General features: G+C 46.6%; 1 non-coding gene across 1 annotated transcript; it reads right to left on the bottom strand.

Moving 5' to 3' along the window:
- Nucleotides 1-3,712: 3,712 nt before the first annotated feature.
- Nucleotides 3,713-3,795, bottom strand: trnal-uaa (transfer RNA leucine (anticodon UAA)). Its single transcript has one exon. It is a non-coding gene; the product is annotated as a tRNA-Leu (tRNA).
- Between the last annotated feature and the right edge of the window lie 13,103 nt (nt 3,796-16,898).

Genomic DNA, 16,898 nt, shown 5'->3' on the forward strand with positions numbered 1-16,898 from the left:
GTTTCATCAGACCAGAGAATCTTGTTTCTCATGGTCTGAGTCCTTTAGGTGCCTTTTGGCAAACTCCAAGGCATGTGCCTTTTACTGAGGAGTGGCTTCTGTCTGGCTACTCTACCATAAAGGCCTGATTGGTGGAGTGCTGCAGATATAATTGTCCTTCTGGAAGATTCTTCCATCTTCACAGAGGAACTCTGGAGCTCTGTCAGAGTGACCATCGGGTTCTTGGTCACTTCCCTGACCAAGGCCCTTCTCCCCCAATTGCTCAGTTTGGCCGGGCGGCCAGCTCTATGAAGAGTCCTGGTGGTTCCAAAGTTCTTCCATTTAAGAATGACGGAGGCCACTGTGCTCTTCGGGACCTGCAATGCTGCAGAAATTGTTTTATACCCTTCCCCAGATCTGTGTCTCGACACAATCCTGTCTCGGAGGTCTACAGACAATTCCTTCATCTTCATGGCTTGGTTTTTGCTCTGACATGCACTGTTAACTGTAGGACCTTATATAGACAGGTGTATGCCTTTCAAAATCATGTCCAATCAATTTAATTTACCACCGGTGGACTCCAATCAAGTTATAGAAACATCTCAAGAATAATCAATGGAAAAAGGATGAACATAAGCTCTATTTTGAGTCATAGCAAAGGGTCTGAATACATATGTAAATGTGATATTTCAGTTATTTCTTTTTAATTACTTTGCAAAATTTTCTAAACACCTGTTTTCGCTTTTTTATTATGGGGTATTGTGTGTAGATTGATGATTAAAATAAAAGAATTTAATCCAACTTAAATTAAGGCTGTAACGTAACAAAATGTGGAAAAGGTGAAGGGGTCTGAATACTTTCTGAATGCACTGTAGATTCTGTCCTCCATATCTTTCCCTTCTCGCTACCGATTGTGTGTGAGTTTGGCTTGATTGTATTTATGGATAGTATTATTCATAAATACTTGGATTCTATTCCTTGGAGCGCAGGAGGATGAGGGGTAATCTTAGAGAGTTGTATAAAATCATGAGAGGAATAGATCGGGTAGATGCACAGAATCTCTTGCCCAGAGTAGGGGATTTGAGGACCAGAGGACATAGGTTCAAGGTGAAGGGGAAAAGATTGAATGGGTGACTTTTTCACACAAAGGTGGTGGGTGTATGGAACAAGCTGCCAGGGGAAATAGTTGAGGTTGGACTATCCCAACGTTTAAGAAACAGTTAGACATTTACATGAATAGGACAAGTTTGGAGGGATATGGGTCAAACACAGGCAGGTGGGACTGGTGTAGCTGGGACTTGTTGGCCGGTGTGGGCAAGTTGGGCCGAAGGGCCTGTTTCCACGCTGTATCACTCTATGACTCTATAACTCTATGACTATTATCTTCTTTGATAGCATACAAAACAAAGCTTTTCACTGTACCTCGGTTTACGAGATAATAATACACATAAACAAAAACCATCCTAGCTAATCTCTCTCTTTGCACAGTCAGTAAACTTGATACTGTCCAAAATGCTGCAAACATGTGTACCAAGTTTTGTGTTTATTGTTTATTGACCTGGCATTCCGTGTTAAGCAAAGCTTGTATTTTAAAATACTCTTTCTTTCCTGCAAATAAGCCAACACCCTAAAAGGTGGGAATTAAACAAAAAACTCTTTCATAGTTGAAATAGTTGGTGTGTAACTTGAGTCTGTGTAACCTGAGTGAGTAACTTGAGTATTAATTATCCAACGGAAGATTCTTCCATGTGGTGTTGTTCCTGGATTTCTCTTCATCAACCATTGGGTCATCGAGAGCCTCCATGTAACAAGATTAGGGTGGCACGGTGGCGCAGCGGTAGAGTTGCTGCCTCACAGCGCCAGAGACCAGGGATCAATCCCGACCACGGGCGCTGTCTGCACGGAGTTTGTACGTTCTCCCCGTGACCTGCGTGGGTTTTCTCCGACATCTTCGGTTTCCTCCCACACTCCAAAGACGTGCAAGTGTTTAGGTTAATTGGCATGGTATAAATGTAAAAAATGTCCCAAGTGTGTGTAGAATAGTGTCAATGTGCGGGGATCGCTGGTCGGTGCGGACTCGGTGGGCCGAAGGGCCTGTTTCCGCGCTGTATCTCTAAACCACACTAAATGAAAAGATTGTGGATTCCTGCCCCTCTCTAGTGTTTTGAACAATGAAATCTTGGTTAAAATTCCAGCGCCGTGCAGAGGCAGTGAGTGGTCCATTATTGGAAGTATTGGCTTTTGATTTAGATGTGTAAGCCAGACTCGAGCAGAATTGCTGGCACTCAAGTGATGAATTGTAGGCGAGTCATCTCTGGTAAACCCGCCAACATCTATCTTTCATGATCACAATATTTGATTATATGCCATTTGTGATTGCTTGTCTGCAAATTGACTGTTACATTTGGACTTGCAATTGGTTGCATTTCCTTTGTGAGTGGACGTACAACAGGGCTGTGAAGTATTTATTAACTTCACATCTACCTGCCTTGATGCAAGCTTGCAGATTACCTTGGAAGTGGAATATTTGGTTTCAAGAGGATGATGGATTATACCAGGACAGTATCCAGAATAAACACGTAAAATAAAGCTGCAGAAAGACAGACTGCGGCATTTCCTTCATTAGATGTCACACAAGAACAAAGGTTCTACTTGTTAAACATGAAGGTTAAGGGAATACAGATACATGTGAAGATAAATGGCTGTCAAGCTAGTTTTACAAAATATGGGAAACAACAAAAAGTCAGGAAAAATATAATAAGATCCGCAAGGAGGGATATAGGAGCAAAGAGGTCCTTCTACAGTTGTACAGGGCCCTAGTGAGACCGCACCTGGAGTACTGTGTGCAGTTTTGGTCTCCAAATTTGAGGAAGGATATTCTTGCTATTGAGGGCGTGCAGCATAGGTTTACTAGGTTAATTCCCGGAATGGCGGGACTGTCATATGTTGAAAGACTGGAGCGACTAGGCTTGTATACACTGGAATTTAGAAGGATGAGAGGAGATCTTATCGAAACGTATAAGATTATTAAGGGGTTGGACACGTTAGAGGCAGGAAGCATGTTCCCAATGTTGGGGGAGTCCAGAACAAGGGGCCACAGTTTAAGAATAAGGGGTAGGCCATTTAGAACTGAGATGAGGAAAACCTTTTTCAGTCAGAGAGTTGTGAATCTGTGGAATTCTCTGCCTCAGAAGGCAGTGGAGGCCAATTCTCTGAATGCATTCAAAAGAGAGCTAGATAGAGCTCTTAAGGATAGCGGAGTCAGGGGGTATGGGGAGAAGGCAGGAACGGGGTACTGATTGAGAATGATCAGCCATGATCACATTGAATGGCGGTGCTGGCTCGAAGGGCCGAATGGCCTCCTCCTGCACCTATTGTCTATTGTCTATTGGATACAAACAAGAAACTTTCGTTTATTGAGAAATACAAAGCAGAAACAAGCCTTTCGGCCCACCGAATCTGCACCGACCAGCCATCCTCGCACATTAACACTACCCGACACACACCAGGGACAATTTTACATTGATACCAAGTCAATTAACCTACAAACCTGTACGTCTTTGGAGTGTGGGAGGAAAACAAAGACCTCGGAGAAAACCCTCGCAGATCACGGGGAGAACGTACAAACTCTGTAAAGACAAGTGCCCGTAGTCAGGATCGAACCCGGGTCTCTGGAGCTGAAAGGCTTAGTAAGTAGCTTTACTGCCATGCAACTGTGCCGCACAAAATCTAATACCAGGAGTGGGGTTCGAACCCACGCGGACACATGTCCATTGGATCTTAAGTCCAACGCCTTAACCACTCGGCCATCCTGGTGCGAGGTGAAACTTGCAGGGAATTTTAAAATAAATACACCAGGATAAGTGAGAAACTGCAGGAGTAATCAATCCATTAATGCTAGAGTGCTAACTTTGGCACAGTGGTACTCTATCTTCCTCTACATTTTGTCTCTTGGGAATTCTTAAAACGTTACGTTTTGTGTTGTCAAACTGATAGTTCACCACAATGTGAAACTGAGATAAACAAGAAGAAACGTGTGCATAAACTGAATCTGAACTTGGCAGCAAGAATGATGGATGTACTAAACAAGTACTACAATTACATTTTCACATTTATAAAAGGAAAACTATCAATAATGTCTACAAATATCTGTAGTAGGACCTTGATTAACTGATCAGTGGGATGATGAGTGGAGTTTAATATACACCGATCAGCCAAAACATTATGACCACTGACAGGTGAAGTGAATAACATTGATCATCTTGTTACAATGGCACCTGTCAAGGGGTGGGATATATTAGGCAGCAAGTGAACAGTCAGTTCTTGAAGTTGATGTGTTGGATGCAGGAGAAATGGGCAGGAGTAAAGACCTGAGCGACTTTGACAAGGGCCAAATTGTTATGGCCAGACGACTGGGTCAGAGCATCTCTGAAACGGCAAGGCTTGTGGGGTGCTCCCGGTCAGCAGTGGTGAGTACCTACCGACAGTGGTCCGAGGAGGGACAAACCACAAACCGGCGACAGACAGGGTGTTGGGCGCCCAAGGCTCATCGATGCACGAGGGCAACGAAGGCTATCCCGTCTGGTCCGAACCGACAGAAGGTCGACTGTGGCACAAGTCACAGAAAATGTTAATGGTGGTCACGGGAGGAATGTGTCACAATACACAGTGCATCACACCCTGCTGCGTATGGGGCTGCACACGGAGGACCAACAGCATATTAGGCAGGTGGTCACAATGTTTTGGCTGATCGGTGTAGATAAGTGGAATGCATTGCATTTTGGGACGTCAACTCTGTTGGAGTGATGGAGAGCAGAGGGATCTGGCAGTACAGGTACATAGTTCTTTGAAAGTGGTGCCACAGAAAGATAGGGTGGTAAATTAATCAGTTAGGGTATTGAGTAAAGATAGACACAAACTGCTGGAGCAACTCAGTGGGACAGGCAGCATCTCTGGAGAGAGGGAATGGGTGACGTTCGAGTATAGAGTGTAGAGGTTGGGACATTATGTCACAGTTGTGCAAGATGGTGGTAAGGCCACATTCGGAGTACTCTGCTCATCTTTGGTCCCCTACAATACGAAGGATGTCACTAAACTGGAAAGACAGCAGAGCAGATTTACTAGGATGTTGCCAGGACCTGAGGACCTGAGCTACAGGGAGAGGTCGGGCAGTTTAGGACATCATTTGTTGGAGTGCAGGAGGCTGAGGGGTTTTATAGAGGTGCATAAGGTCCAATAAGTTGATTGGGGAAAATAATCTCCTGGGGGCAAAGGGAAGAATGAATTTGAGATGTAAATATACGTTTCAATAGACAATAGGTGCAGGAGGAGGCCATTCGGCCCTTCTAGCCAACACCGCCATTCAATGTGATCATGGCTGATCATTCTCAATCAGTACCCCGTTCCTGCCTTCTCCCCATACCCCCTGAATCACTCCGCTATCCTTAAGAGCTCTATCTACCTCTCTCTTGAATGCATTCAGAGAATTGGCCTCCACTGCCTTCTGAGGCAGAGAATTCCACAGATTCACAACTCTCTGACTGAAAAAGTTTTTCCTCATCTCAGTTCTAAATGGCCACAGTTATCTAGGTGCGGTCTCACTAGGGCCCTGTACAACTGCAGAGGACCTCTTTGCTCCTATACTCAACTCCTCTTGTTATGAAGGCCAACATCCCATTGGCTTTCTTCACTGCCTGCTGTACCTGCATGCTTCCTTTCAGTGACTGATGCACTCGGACACCCAGATCTCATTGTACGTCCCCTTTGAATGGTGGTGCTGGCTCGATGGGTCGAATGGCCTCCTCCTGCACCTATTGTCTATTGTCTATAATTTTAGGCCCACCTTATTTACCCGTTGTTCCTTTGGTGCTAATGGAAGAAGTTTAATTGAAATCGGTGTTATATTTTTTAAGTTATTCACATTTTAAAGTTTAAATCTATCTCCTAGGGAGGGAGGGAGGGAGGGAGGGAGGGGGCGAGGGAGGGAGGGAGGGAGGGAGGGAGGGGGCCGGAGGGAGGGAGGGAGGGAGGGAGGGGAGGGAGGGAGGGAGGGGGCGAGGGAGGGAGGGAGGGGGCGGAGGGAGGGAGGGAGGGGGCGGAGGGAGGCAGGGGGAGAGGATAAGGGGGGTTGAGGGGGATGGGGGAGGGTGGGAGGGGGTGGAGGGGGAAGGGAGGAGGGTGGGGAGGAGGGAGGGAGGGAGGGGAGGAGGGGGGGGAAGGGGGGAGGGGGGGAAGGGGGGGAGGGGGGGGGGAGAGGGTGCTATACCAATGCAGGAGAGGTTTGGGCCCAACGGGTCCACTTGGTCTAGTTATCTATAAAGAGGTGCATCTGGTCACACCTCACACAGGGACACTGGAAGTCTTCCTGACTTCCCACATCCTGCAGAAGGAACATACCACTGGCCCAACATAGAAACATAGAAACATAGAAAAATAGGTGCAGGAGTAGGCCATTCGGCCCTTCGAGCCAGCACCACCATTCAATGTGATCATGGCTGATCATTCTCAATCAGTACCCCGTTCCTGCTTTCTCCCCATACCCCTTTATTCCTTTAGCCCTAAGAGCTAAATCTAATTCTCTCTTGAAAACATCCAGTGAATTGGCCTCCACTGCCTTCTGTGGTAGAGAATTCCACAGATTCACATCTCGACTGCACTAGACAAAGGAAGCTTTATGAACGAAAAAGACCCAGATGATATCTTCCATAGGGCACAGCAGTAGAACTACTGCCTCACAGCGCCAGAGACCCAGGTTCCATCCCGACTACGGGGGCTGTCTGTACAGAGTTTGTACGTTCTCCCCATGGACTGCGTGGGTTTTCTCCAAGATCTTTGGTTTTCCCCCACACTCAAAGACGTTCAGTTTGTAGGATAATTGGTTTGGTATAAATGTAAATTGTCCCTAGTGTGTGTAGGATAGTGTTAGTGTGTGGGGATCGCTGGTCGGTGCGGACTCGGTGGGTCGAAGGGCCTGGTTCCACAAACCAAAACTAAAATAAACCCAAAACTCACTCTCTACACCAAAGCCTCACATTTATCCTTTTCATAGCAGTTCAACACAGCCTCTTCACTAGCATCTGCCTTCTTTTTTATACGCCCGCTAGCATCAGTCATTCCGGGACATTGACCGTTTTCAGCTGCAAAACCGTACAAGTTTCGTTAACTAAAGCGGCACGGTGGCGCAGCGGTAGAGTTGCTGCCTTACAGCGAATGCAGCGCTGGAGACCCGGGTTCCATCCCGACTACGGGCGCCGTCTGTACGGAGTTTTCCCCGTGACCTGCGTGGGTTTTCTCCGAGATCTTCGGTTTCCTCCCACACTCCAAAGGCGTACAGGTTTGTAGGTTAATTGGCTTGGGAAACGTAAAATAAATTGTCCCTAGTGTGTGTGGGATAGCGTTAATGTGTGGGGATCGCTGGGCGGCGCGGACCCGGTGGGCCGAAGGGCCTGTTTCCGCGCTGTATCTCTAAATCTAAAACTGGATGCTGACTTTTAAAAGCCCCTCTCTTCTGTTCCCGTCGGCAGTTACTCACTGATTATGAACTTCTGACCGTTGAATATGCTGGTCACCTTCCAGTCGCAAAATGTTAATGAGCCTTGTTAACGGGCCGCTGAATTGTACCTGTGCTGATGTGCACAGCGGTCATGAATCCTTCTCGTTTCTCCAGTGTCTCGTTTTCACCCAACAAACGGCTAACAATGGCCTGTTTCCTTTTTCATCGTTGCATATTTGCACATCTTTCATTCATTGTTCTATATCTCTCTACACCATCGTCAACATCTCTCGTTTCTCTTTCCCGTGACTTTCAGTCTGAAGAAGGGTCTCAACCCGAAACGTCACCCATTCCTTCTCTCCAGAGATGCTGCCTGTCCCGAGGATGTACACGCCACTGGAGATAAATGGGATTACTGTGGATAGGGTGAGCTGCTATAAATACCTGGGAGTCCGCATCACAGAGGATCTGACATGGACAACACACATTGCCGCACTGGTGGGTAAGGCAAAGCAGCGCCTTTACCACCTCAGACAGCTGAGGAAATTCAGAGTCTCTCTGAGGATCCTTCAGTGCTTCTACTCTGGGGCTGTAGAGAGCATCCTGTCCGGCAACATCACAGTCTGGTTTGGGAACAGCTCTGCCCAGGACAGGAAGGCCCTGCGGAGAGTAGTGCGTTCGGCTGAACGCACCATGGGAACTACACTCGTCCCCCTGCAGGACCTATACATCAGGAGGTGCAGATCCAGAGCCAGCAACATTATGGGGGACCCCTACCACCCCAGCAATGGACTGTTCCAGCTGCTACGGTCAGGCAAACGCCTCCGCTGTCACGCTGTGAAAACGGAGAGGATGAGACGGAGTTTCTTCCCACAGGCCATCAGGACTGTTAACTTTTATAACTCCAGGGACTAAATTAACTTACTGTATTAATTTATTTTTTGTGTTAAATTCTTTTTTTCTATTGTGTTTTGTAGTTTAGCACAATCCGCAGGCGTTGCCAATTTCATTTCACTGCACATCTTGTATATGTATGTGACAAATAAACTTGACTTGCCTTGAGTTACTCCAGCATTTTGTGTCTGTCTTCAGTATTGTATCCTTCTCAGAGTTGACAAGCAGAGTAATCTATCTTGGAATGTAACCAACCACATATAGAATCAAGAAAAGACAACATGCTGGAGTAACTGAGCAGGTAAGACAGCTTCTTTGGATTGAGAGCCTTCTTCAGACTCCTCCTACTTTGACTGTACCATATAGAATTAATTTGCACTGTCTTCAGTGGGCGGCACGGTGGCGCAGCGGAAGAGTTACTGCCTTAAAGCACTAGCAGCGCCGGAGACCCGTGTTCGATCACGACTGCGGGCGCTGTCTGTACGGAGTTTGTACGTTCTCCCCGTGACCTGCGTGGGTTTTCTCTGAATTCTTCGGTTTCCTCCCAGGTAAATTGGCTTGGTAAATGTTAAAAAATGGCCCTAGTGTGTGTAGGATGGCGTTAATATGCGGGGATCGCTGGTCGGCGCCGACCCTGTGGGTCGAAGGGCCTGTTTCCACACTGTATCTGGAAACAAAACTAAACTGAACAGTGGGCATGGAGCATACAAAATGGACCATTGGAATTTACAGCAGCTCTCAGCTTGGAATTATGCTCAGATCTTGCAAATACTTATAGGATGGAATGCTTGGTGAGGTAAAGTGGAATGAAAGACCGGGCAATAGTCTGCCTACCAGTAAAAATAACAGCCAGAGTTAATGCGGAAACTGTAGTGAGGTAATACCTGGAAGGGTGAAAAATTACATTTTTTGTTTAAATCATGTCTGGATTTTCAGTGCAGTGGAAAACCCAAAATATTCACAATTTCATAATGAATTTATAATTATTTGTGTGTGGGATGTGGGCATTATTGGTACTTAGTTTAGTTTCGAGATACAGCTCGGAAACAGGCCCTTCGGCCCATCGGGTCCGCACCGACCAGCGATCCCCGCACATTAACACTATCCTACACACACTAGGGACATTTTTTACATTTTGCCCAGCCAATTAACCTAAAAACCTGCACGTCTTTGGAGTGTGGGAGGAAACCGAAGATCTCGGAGAAAACCCACGCAGGTCACGGGGAGAACGTACAAACTCCGTACAGACGGCACCCGTAGTGGGGATGGAACCCGGGTCTCCGGCGCTGCATTGGCTGTAAGGCAGCAACTCTACCGCTGCACCACCGTGACCAACCTTGCTGCACTGCCCATCACTAATTGCTTTGGAGAAAGTGGTCATCGTTTTCTTCATGACCAGAACAAGGAATGGCTGAAAAGAAATCTGTTAAAAAAAATGTACATTGAGGTTTGCTAGCCTGATGGAAGTTTCTTCCGACACGCGAGGAATTCTCTAACCTTTTCATACTGCATTTCAATTAAACATCCCCCCCAACAGCCCCCACAGTGGGTGAAAAGAAGGCAAGGCCATCGACCTAGCATGAAAGCACTAAATGATGAACCGTGAAAATATCATCCAATTATAAAATGGTAATTCAATTACAACGTATGTAGAAAAATGTCTGAGGAAATAAGGAGCCAAAATCAATTGACTTGTGATTTTCTCAGCAACATGATGACCTTGTTTACTGAGATCCACTTGAAGGATTGTCACCAGTACCATTGTCACGGCTAGTGTGAGTGCAGTAGCTAGGGGTTGCCAACTATCTCACTCCCAAATAAGGGACAAGGTGACGTCACTGCCCCGCGCCCCACGTGACCTCACCCAGCCAGCGGCCACGTGCTCCCGCTCCACCAATGGCGGCCGCCCGGGCCAGGAGGCGGGTTGCTAAGCAACCTCCGTACGGCGGCATCCGGGCCTCTGGACCTATAGTGTCCAGGCCTACAGCAGCCCCTGGGCCTACAGTGTCCGGGCCTACAGCAGCCCCCCAGACAAGGGCGGTCCCGTATGGAATAAACCAATTTAGGCCTGTATATGGGATGTCCCAGCTAATACAGTACAGCTGGCAACCTTAGACAGCACCCACACTCAGGAACGAACCTGGGTCTCTGGCGCCGTGAGGCATCAGCTCTACTGCTGGGCCACTGTGCCTCTAGCTTTAGAAATGAAAGCTGCAATAAATAACTACAAACATTTAATGTATAATTTGTTTGGTGTCTGTTTCTCTCATAGACAATAGACAATAGGTGCAGGAGTAGGCCATTCGGCCCTTCGAGCAGCACCGCCATTCAATGTGATCATGGCTGAAACCTTACACGTGGAAAAACCTCAACTGCACTGGTTATAAATGATCCGGTGAAAAATGATCTGCTGAGAATTTGATATTAAATCCATCACCTTGGAATGACTTTCTGTGAGGGTGGGGATTTTTTTTCCCAAGCAAAGAGTCTGCCATGTCAGTAGAACGTCCTTTCTCTTTGGTATGTGTTTTTTATTTGTTCCGATTTAAAAGACATCTGCCAAATGTCTGGTTTATTCCAAATATGCACAGGCATACACTCTGAAGGTCAGACACTGCACTGTCAAAGTAGTCAATTAAAGTTGAATTCTATTGTCAAGAACATTTGATAAAGAAGAGGCCAGATATAGAAACATAGAAACATAGAAAATAGGTGCAGGAGTAGGCCATTCGGCCCTTCGAGCCAGCACCGCCATTCAATGTGATCTTGGCTGATCATTCTCAATCAGTACCCCATTCCTGCCTTCTCCCCATACCCCCTGACTCCGCTATCCTTAAGATCACTCTTGAATGCATTCAGAGAATTGGCCTCCACTGCCTTCTGAGGCAGAGAATTCCACAGATTCACAACTCTCTGACTGAAAAAGATTTTCCTCATCTCCGTTCTAAATGGCCTACCCCTTATTCTTAAACTGTGGCCCCTGGTTCTGGACTCCCCCAACATTGGGAATATGTTTCCTGTCTCTAACGTGTCCAACCCCTTAATAATCTTATACGTTTCGATAAGATCCCCTCTCATCCTTCTAAATTCCAGTGTATACAAGCCTAGTCGCTCCAGTCTTTCAACATATGACAGTCCCGCCATTCCGGGAATTAATCTAGTAAACCTACGCTGCACGCCCTCAATAGCAATAGGTCATAGGTTATTAATGACTAGGTAATTTGCCATTATTGAAGATAAAGATTCGAATACGAAGACTTAGCTGTCAGGAATAAGGATTTTATATAGATCTTGGGGACTTTGATCAGAGAAGCATATGTATGTTTGGCTAGGAATTCCAAATGTGTAGGAAGGAACTGCAGATGCTGGTTTACACCGAAGATAGACACAAAATGCTGGAGTAACTCAGCGGGACAGGCAGCATCTCTGGAGAGAAAAAATAGGTGACGTTTCAGGTCGAGACCCTTCTTCAGACTGAAGTTCTTGATTTGAAAAAGGAAACTCTATGTTTTCTGGTCATGGAGGTAATAGACAGATAGACACAAAAAGACTAGGTCTGAAGAATGGTCACAACCCCAAACATCGCCCATTCCTTCTCGTCAGAGATGCTGCCTGTCTCGCTGAGTTACTCCAGCATTTTGTGTCTATCTTTGGTGTAAACCAGCATCTGCATTTTGCCTGCATTTAGCTTGTCCAGTCCTTTCATAATCTTATACGTCTCTATAAGATCCCCCTCTCATCCTTCTAAACTCCAGTGAATACGAGCCCAGCCTTTCCAATCTTTCCTCATATGACAGTCCCGCCATCCTCGTGAACCTACACTGCACTGCCTCAATAGCAAGGATGTCCTTCCTCAAATTAGGAGACCAAAACTGCACACAATACTCCAGATGTGGTCTCACCTGGGCCCTGTACAACTGCAGAAGGACCTCTTTACTCCTATACTCAAATCCTCTCATGATGAAGACCAACATGCCATTCGCTTTCTTACACTGAGATTCCTCTGTGATCATCCTCTCATGATGAGGACCAACATGCCATTCGCTTTCTTACACTGAGATTCCTCTGTGATCATCCTCTCATGATGAGGACCAACATGCCATTAGCTTTCTTACACTGAGATTCCTCTACTGAATTATTATTCACGTATTTTCATGGCTTCGCTGTAGAGCAAGTTCCCACAGTTTTAAGTGGTCCTCGATTTCGGAGTGATCCAACAATTTCCCTCACAGTACTTTTATAGCTTTGGACCGCATCAGATCATCCATCAGCAAATGCCAAGATGCTCGCTGATGTACTGAGAGGAATAAATATGCTTCTGTAATCCATGCCAGATAGAGCTCTGTGTTGATGAATATCAGGATTGTGTGAGTGGTGGATTGTTCGGCACGGTTGTAAAATCAACTTGGCATGACCAATAAGACCAAAAATTGCTGAGCTAATTGTCTTTGGTTTTAATCCCAATTTCTTTGTATTTCTGAACTGCAACTTTGCTCACATTTTCCATGATTCCAGGAAGAAAATGCCTCGACTTGAATCGCAACCAGAACATTGTTTATTGTTAGTGTTATGAAGGGCTTTCCCGAATATGCACGTGAAATCACAGAATGATACAAAAGGCACAGTCTGTCTCCACCAGGTTAACATAGAAACATAGAAAATAGGTGCAGGAGGAGGCCATTTGGCCCTTCGAGCCTGCACCGCCATTCTTTGTGATCATGGCCACAATCAGTAACCCGTGCCTGCCCTCTCCCCATATCCCTTGATTCCGCTAGCCCCTAGAGCTCTATCTAACTCTCTCTTAAATCCATCCAGTGAATTGGTCTCCACTGCCCTCTGTGGCAGAGAATTCCACAAATTCATAACTCTCTGGGTGAAAAAGTTTTTTCTCACCTCAGTTTTAAATGGGCTCCCCTTTATTCTTAGGCTGTGTGGCCCCTGGTTCTGGACTCCCCCAACATTGGGAACATTTTCCCTGCATCTAGCAGTTCCTGGCATAATTGTGTTTTTCTTACATGGTGTTTCTTTAACTGGATCAAATTGTGTCAATTCCTGAATTCAAGTCCATTTTCATACATCTGCTCAGTTTCGAATGCAGGAAGGTTCCCCCATTCAATCAACTGATTGCAAATTATTCCCATGCAGCTGTCAAACGCAGGGTTCTAGAGGTCAGTTGGAATGTCTACAGATATTTTTTGCTGCTCTATTTGTTTCTAGACTGATTTCAAATCTCTCCCCTTTCCCAGCCTCTCTGCTCAGTTTGCTGGCTGCACATCATGTGATAAAGAAGCTGGATGATCAATCGGAGATTACAAAATCCATGATACTCAGGGGAGCAGATTTTTGGATTTTGTGGGATATGGAGTCATTACAGGAATATGGTGGTGTCATAAAACATTGGCCATAATCATATCGAACAGTAAGATAGACATGAGGAACTGAAACTGGCTGGACCCTGCTTTTTCCACACTGCTTTTGATCTCACGAGGACACTGTGCAATTTGGTTGAAGCTGAGCTTTGAACATCAAACTGAGGAGACATAGTGAACACCGGGTGGCACCAGCAATGGCTGCCTTGCCAGTCCTTTCCTTCTTTGTTGTTTTTTTGGTATGTGTTAAATGTATGTTTTTAGTGCTCTGTGGCTTGTTTTATGTGGGGGGTGGGAGAGGGGTTTGGGGGAAACTTTTTAAAAATCTCTTACCTCGACGGATCTGCGTTTATTTATTCGTATCGTATCTCCATCCGCACTGCGACCTAACATCGAGGATCTGGAGGCCTTTGCTGGAGACTGACTTTGGGAGCTCCAAAGCCTGCGGACTTTAACATCGTGGAGCTCACGGTCTCTGGTTAGAGACCGACTTCGGGAGCTCCAAGCCGCAGGAGTTTCGACCGTCCCGACGTGGGAGCTTCGACCGGCAGCTGTGGGAGCTTTGATCGCCTCCCCCGACCATGGGAGAAATGTGAGGAATGTGGGGAATCCACTGTGGTGGATGTTTATTAAGGTTCATTAGCAAATTTGCAGAAGATACGAAGCTGGGTGGTAGTGTGAACTGTGAGGAAGATGCTATGAGGTTGCAGGGTGACTTGGACAGGTTGTGTGAGTGGGCGGATGCATGGCAGATGCAGTTTAATGTGGATAAGTGTGAGGTTATCCACTTTGGTGGTAAGAATAAGAAGGCAGAGTATTATCTGAATGGTGTCAAGTTAGGAAAAGGGGACGTACAACGAGATCTGGGTGTCCTAGTGCATCAGTCACTGAAAGGAAGCATGCAGGTACAGCAGGCAGTGAAGAAAGCCAATGGAATGTTGGCCTTCATAACAAGAGGAGTTGAGTATAGGAGCAAAGAGGTCCTTCTACAGTTGTACAGGGACCTAGTGAGACCGCACCTGGAGTACTGTGTGCAGTTTTGGTCTCCAAATTTGAGGAAGGATATTCTTGCTATTGAGGGCATGCAGCGTAGGTTTACTAGGTTAATTCCCGGAATGGCGGGACTGTCGTATGTTGAAAGACTGGAGCGGCTAGGCTTGTATACACTGGAATTTAGAAGGATGAGAGGGGATCTTATCAAAACGTATAAGATTATTAAGGGGTTGGACACGTTAGAGGCAGGAAACATGTTCCCAATGTTGGGGGAGTCCAGAACCAGGGGCCAAAGTTTAAGAATAAGGGGTAAGCCATTTAGAACGGAGATGAGGAAAAACGTTTTCAGTCAGAGAGTTGTAAATCCATGGAATTCTCTGCCTCAGAAGGCAGTGAAGGCCAATTCTCTGAATGCATTCAACAGAGAGCTAGATAGAGCTCTTGAGGATAGCGGAGTCAGGGGGTATGGGGAGAAGGCAGGAACGGGGTACTGATTGAGAATGATCAGCCATGATCACATTGAATGGTGGTGCTGGCTCGAAGGACCGAATGGCCTCCTCCTGCACCTATTGTCTGTTGTCTATTGTCTATTTATGTTAACTTTTATGTAGTTGTGTGTCTTGTTGCTTTTTTTTTAGTATGGCGGTGGTAATATGAATATCACTGTACCTTAATTGGTACATGTGACAATAAAAGACCTTTGAAACCTTTGAAACAACAAATAGTTGGAATGGGTGACGTTTCGGTTGAGACCCTTTTTCAGACTTTTGATCAATGATAGACACAAAAAGATGGAGCAACACAGCAGGTCTCTGAAGATAAGGAATAGGTGGAGAAAAAGGAAAAGTATTAGGTTTATTCCTTCTCTCCAGAGATGCTGCCTGTCCCACTGTTACTCCAGCCTTTTGTGTCTATCTGGATAGAAGGAATGGGTGACATTTTGGGTCTAGGCCCTTCTTCAGACTGAGAGTCAGGGGAGAGGGAGACACAGGTATGAGGAAGTGTAAGGTGTGAAAACGAGACATCAAAGGGGATGGAAGATCAAGGAAAATGTAGAATAGATCATTGTTAGCTTGGAGAATGTGGCAACAAAGCAAACAGATAACATTTAATCAGGGGGGAGTCAGACTAGTTGGATAACTAGGAAGGAGGAGGGATGGAGAGAGAGGGAAAGCAAGGGTTACTTGAAGTTAGAGAAGTCAATGTTCATACCTATAAGAAAATAACTGCAGATGCTGGTACAAATCGATTTATTCACAAAATGCTGGAGTAACTCAGCAGGTCAGGCAGCATCTCGGGAGAGAAGGAATGGGTGACGTTTCGGGTCGAGACCCTTCTTCAGACTGATGTCAGGGGGGCGGGACAAAGGAAGGATATAGGTGGAGACAGGAAGATAGAGGGAGATCTGGGAAGGAGGAGGGGAAGGGAGGGACAGAGGAACTATCTAAAGTTGGAGAAGTCGATGTTCATACCGCTGGGCTGCAAACTGCCCAGGCGAAATATGAGGTGCTGCTCCTCCAATTTCCGGCGGGCCTCACTATGGCACTGGAGGAGGCCCATGACAGAGAGGTCAGACTGGGAATGGGAGGGGGAGTTAAAGTGCTGGGCCACCGGGAGATCAGTTTTGTTAATGCGGACCGAGCGCAGGTGTTCAGCGAAGCGATCGCCGAGCCTGGGCTTGGTTTCGCCGATATAAATAAGTTGACATCTAGAGCAGCGGATGCAATAGATGAGGTTGGAGGAGGTGCAGGTGAACCTCTGTCTCACCTGGAAAGACTGTTTGGGTCCTTGGATGGAGTTGAGGGGGGAGGTAAAGGGACAGGTGTTGCATCTCGTGCGGTTGCAGGGGAAAGTGCCCGGGTTTGGGGTGGTTTGGGTAGGAAGGGACGAGTGGACCAGGGAGTTATGGAGGGAATGGTCTCTGCGGAACGCAGAGAGGGGAGGGGATGGGAAGATATGGCCAGTGGTGGGGTCCCGTTGTAGGTGACGGAAATGTTGGTGGATGATATGTTGGATCCGCTGGCTGGTGGGGTGGAAGGTGAGAACGAGGGGGATCCTGTCCTTGTTGCGAGTGGGGGGAGGGGGAGCAAGAGCGGAGCTGCGGGATGTAGAAGAGACCCTAGCGAGAGCCTCGTCTATAATGGAGGAGGGGAAGCCCCGTTTTCTGAAGA

The sequence above is a fragment of the Rhinoraja longicauda genome, chromosome 9 (genome assembly GCF_053455715.1).
Source record: "Rhinoraja longicauda isolate Sanriku21f chromosome 9, sRhiLon1.1, whole genome shotgun sequence".
NCBI lineage: Eukaryota > Metazoa > Chordata > Chondrichthyes > Rajiformes > Arhynchobatidae > Rhinoraja > Rhinoraja longicauda.